Source organism: Pteropus vampyrus, unplaced genomic scaffold (genome assembly GCF_000151845.1).
Source record: "Pteropus vampyrus isolate Shadow unplaced genomic scaffold, Pvam_2.0 Scaffold104, whole genome shotgun sequence".
Lineage (NCBI taxonomy): Eukaryota > Metazoa > Chordata > Mammalia > Chiroptera > Pteropodidae > Pteropus > Pteropus vampyrus.
Window position 1 is genome coordinate 96,515 of NW_011888885.1, and position 4,981 is coordinate 101,495.

The 4,981-nt window shown below is 43.4% G+C and overlaps 1 pseudogene; it reads right to left on the reverse strand.

The window, feature by feature from the left end:
• LOC111742974 lies at positions 1–122 on the reverse strand (annotated as a pseudogene).
• Between the last annotated feature and the right edge of the window lie 4,859 nt (positions 123–4,981).

Genomic DNA, 4,981 nt, shown 5'->3' on the forward strand with positions numbered 1-4,981 from the left:
TGCCCACAGCACTTAGTATTCCTAGTACTAGGTCTCCCATCCAAGTACTAACCAGGCCCGACTCTGCTTAGCTTCCGAGATCAGACGAAATCGGGCATGTTCAGGGTGGCATGGCTGTAGTCATGCCTGGGAACTTTAAAAAATACTGATATTGGGGTCTATCCATGAGATTCTGATTTAACTGGTCTGGGGAACAGTTTGGGCGTGGTCTTTTTAAAACCTTTTAAGCGATTCTAATGTGCAACCAAAGCTGAACACAATTACTTTAAAACATACTGATGAGACTAAACAAACAAACAATACGGAGGAAATGATAGTGGGTGAATACCGAGGCCGGGTCATAGAAGGCACTGTGGCGGCCACCTTGCTCTTTCTCTCTTGGATCACTCGATTTGGCAGAAGCCAGGCGCCATGTCCTAAAGACACTCAAGTAGACCGATGGAGAGGTCCTGTCAACAACCCAAACTAACTTGCCAGAATTGTGAGTTAGACACCTTAACAATGGACCTGCCAGCCCCAGCCTAGCCTTCAGATTACAGCTACCCCAGCCCACATCTTGACTACAAGTTCATGAGAGACCTTGAGCCAGGACCTTTTAGCTAAGCCGTTTCTGATTTCTGACCCTCAGATATGGTGTGAAATGATACATACTTGTTATTTGAAGCTACTAAGTTTGGGAGTAATTTGTTACACAGAATAGGTGACTGACTAATACAGAGATATTACAAAATGCATTAAAATAGAGCTGCTTTATTGGTTTGCAACAGGATTCATATGCTAACATTTATAGAGTGCTTTAGTTAGACTGGCCAAATGAATTGCAAATGAATTGCATATTAAATATAAAGTAGTGACTGCGTATTATTAATGTTATCAGATTGCAACACATTTCATGTTTAATTACCTAAAATGCTCTTTCTGGAGCATCTCTTTGCTCATCTTCTTATCCCCACTGCACAGTTTATAAAAGGTCACTGTCGAGCTATAAAAGTATATATATGATTTAAATGTCTTGGCTCGGTTACTAACAACCATGAGCATGTTTTCAGATTGGAAAAGCAAGATTAATTTAAACCTGCTCTTTTTCATACAATGCTCTTTGTTTACTTTTCGGTATTGTGTTTCACTGCCGTGCCAAGTGCCTTGCTGATTCGTGTCTGTTCACTTTGTCTCCCGTAGTCTCATAAGCCTTACCTTTAAGAACAGATATGGCAGACTTGGTACCAAAAAAGCAAACCATATTTTTACCAGAAAGTATTTAGTGAATTTTTATTCATGCAAATTCCACCAAGTATAAATTCCATATGCAAAAGTAATGGGCCTTTTGTATTTTTCCCTTAAATAAATAGCTTCTTTCCTCAAGAATTATGACTTCTGAGCATGCTCTTAAATTCAGGGCTAGTTTGTTTTCTTCCAAGAAAGTGAAAATACGCATGCGCTTATGGACCCTAAGTCTGTCCTTCTAGTTGTGTATGCTATGGGAAAGCCAAGGTGGTATCTTTCTAACAGAGACATAATTGGAGGCATAAAATATTTGGGAAAAAAAAAAACATGAAAAATGTCAGAGAGTATGAGGCTGGAGAGAAAGTGAAATCCTATTTTTCAAACATTGGTATATTTAGAGACATCAAGGTCTTTTTTACTTAAATGATAAGAAATTTTGTTTTTATTTTTTTCCATATGAGAGAGATATGTAAAAACTCTCTAATGGACATAAAAACTTTTCCTTCTTTCTTTTTCCATTTTCACACTGGACACAGCTAGAAACCCAGTGTGTGGTTGGAGAGTTTTGCTCCCTTTTGTCTCCTCTGCCTTTCTCTTTCTTGTCTCCACCTCGAGAATTATCACACCCAACCAGAGTAAATGCTGCTCATGAGCCTAGCTGAACAAGAACAGGCCAGACTCCTAATTAATATCAATATCATTCACTGAACGACCACAGTCAAGGATCCTTCTAGGTATGATGGGGACAGGGATTGGAAATCTTTAATCTTCAAGAGTTACACGAGGTGGTCAGTAGCTTGGGGTTGGGAGTAAGGCTGCCTGCAGCCCATCTGGATGGCAGCTTCCTGCAGGGGACCCTCTGTGACATCTTGGTGTGCCCCCTCCCCAACCATAGCTCTCTCTTAAGAGTGTCGGTACATTAGACACAAGACATATGCCTCAGGAACTAAACAGAAAGTTACCGTTCTCATTAAAAATATCCCAGGGCTGCTCTCCCATGCACCTTAAAGCTGTTTAACTGCTGTTTGTCATTCTGTCATCATTATTCTTATACATGTAGGTAAATATTTTATTAAACGTCTTCATTGCTTGGCAGTTAGGGAGCCCTTTGCTTCCTAGACCTGGCCGTCGCCCAGCGCTGCCTGGGAGGGTGGGAGAACAGTGGGCTGCCTGAACACCCGACGGTGTTAATAGAGTAACAGTCCTTTCCACCTGGAACACATTTTCTCCTATGGCCTCTTGGGCTTAATCTTCCATTTCTTCTTTTTTTAATCAGTTACCAACTGAGTCTTGATGAAAGGTTCTGGGGCCCCCAAAAGAAAATAGCTATGCCTTTTAACTCCACCTGGAAATGGTTGACACAGTGCCACCGTCACCTTCCCTTACACCTCTACACCCACTTGGGAACTTGCCCCATCTCCATCATGACCTGCCTTGCCAAACAGAAATCTAAATGTCACAGCTGGAAATATGCAGGGCCCCTCCACCCAGATGCCCTTGCACACTCTGCAAGTGACATCTGTGAACTCCAAACATTCTCATAGTCATATCCCCTCCTAGCCTCATAGCCTCCCATCAGCTTGCCAATCTGCCAGTAACAAGCTCACAGCTCAGGCCCACAAACCCACCCATTAGTTTAGACCAACGTTGGGTCCGCTTCTTCAAAATTCTTTGTTTTTTACCACTTACACAGTATTAGAGGTGGCTAAAGCAGCAGTAATAGCATGGCTGTAGTGTCATCCCACCCTGTCTTTGAGTCTTCAGGAGGCCATCCTGGACAAGATCTATTTCTATGAGAAATTCCAACTTTGGAGGACTGTGGGTATGACGCCCTCTTCTGGTGGCTGGTGGGAACGCCTACTTGCGCCCATGCATTTCAGTTCCCCCTACTGGCAGAGGAAAGAGAAGCTGTCTCTCCCCTCAGGGCCCCAGACTCCAGACTTGAGGGCCCTGCTCTCACATTCTGAGAATGAAGGCCCACAGATCCAGAGTTTTCCTGGAGTTGAAACCAAGACCCACCACAATAGCCCACAATGCAGTTTCTACAACAACCAAACGCTAATTCCGAGTGGCTGAGAAAACCAATTAAAGGAAAGGGAAGAGAGGGAGGACGGGCTGTCAGCCCTGAAGGGGAGATTCAGGTAGGCTGAAATCAACATAATATTGACACACAAAGCCCAGGAGAAGAAAATGAGAAAAGATTAGATGTGGGGACAATAGAGGACAGACTGTAGAGCAAATTGCTGAGTAGGACACTCATGCTAAAAATAATACCTCTTGGAGGGGGCCTAAGAAATAAAAGTGTGGCTATGCCCGTGGGTGGGAGGAACAAGAGGTTCTGTGTATAAACACCCAGAATTAGAACAAGATTCAGAAGGGACCATGATCCAAAAGGAGAAAGAATGAACATAAGAATAATTTGAAGCCAACCAGTTTCATCAGCATCCTCTTGCTTTTGTGGATCAAATGATGTTGCAGGCCTCCTCGACAGTGGCTAGCCATGCTTCTGGCTTCTGAATGGGCCTGCAAGGCCCCATCACCTACTCAGCAGATGCCACACAAGAAAGAAGGACAAGACCTTGTTTTGTACCTTCCAGTCTGAGTCATAGATAATCATGAGCCTTCAAAAAATCAATTGCCCCAGTGGCTGATGGGGAGGCCTGGCTTGACAGAAGGCGTTCATGAGGAAGACCCAGGGGTTAGCTGATCACAAGCTTGATACGATCCTACAGCGCAAGGAGGCTGTTGAGAACCCTAATGCAATCTTAGGCTCTATTAATAGAACAGCAGAGTGTGGAGGGAGGAAAGCAATAATCCCAGAGCGTGCTGGCGGGTCAGGCCACATGCAGTTTTATGCTCAGTCCTGCAGGCTATATTTTAAGAGAGGCACTGACAAATTTAAGCCTGTTCAGAAGAGCAGGAAAAGGGTTGGACACCAGTATTTACACAGCATCGAGATCAACTTGACAGTCCTTTTACACTTGGCACTCTCAGAATGATTATTGCGCTGAAGACACAGAACCTCAGTAGCCAGTACCAGGAATCACATTTTCAATGTTTGCTTAACTTCCTTGACCTTTGTCAAGGAAGGGTCCTCTCTATAAAATGGGGATAATACTCTCTACCTGATCTACCTGCAAGAATAGTTTGAAGAATAGAGTTCTCTCATTTGGGCCGGTGCATACTGAACATTTAGTTACTGTCGGCTCTGTGCCAGACACTGGGAGCACCAAGAGGAGCTTGAAGTCTAGGTGGACAAACGGGCCTATAAACAGGTACTTTGCATATAGTGTGACAGACGTTGATATATACATACATTGATTTAAAATGAGATGCCGTTAATTTCTTACGAGGAAAGAGTGACAAGAGAGTAAAACAGAGTTTGTGAAATATGTACTTGGAAGTGCAGAAGGAGGAAAAGGAATCACTAGTGGTGAGGCCATGAGTGAAGAAAGATTAGAACTGGGAAAGTTCAGAGTCACAAAAGACAATTGGAGCATCTCAACAGTGTCAGATGCCACCAAGAAGTCCAGGAGGAAGAGGAGGAAAGCTTTGGAAGACTCCTTTGAAGTAGAGATTAGGAGTTCATCCTCAGCGGTCAAGAAACACATGTCAGGTAGAGACAGACTTCATTTAGAAAGTTTGTAGAAGCATGCATTTATTGGTGACCTATCACATACCTAGCATGGGGCTACACACCATGGAAGTTCAAGAAGCTTAAGACTTGGTTGGTGAGTTAAAACTATCACCTATCTGT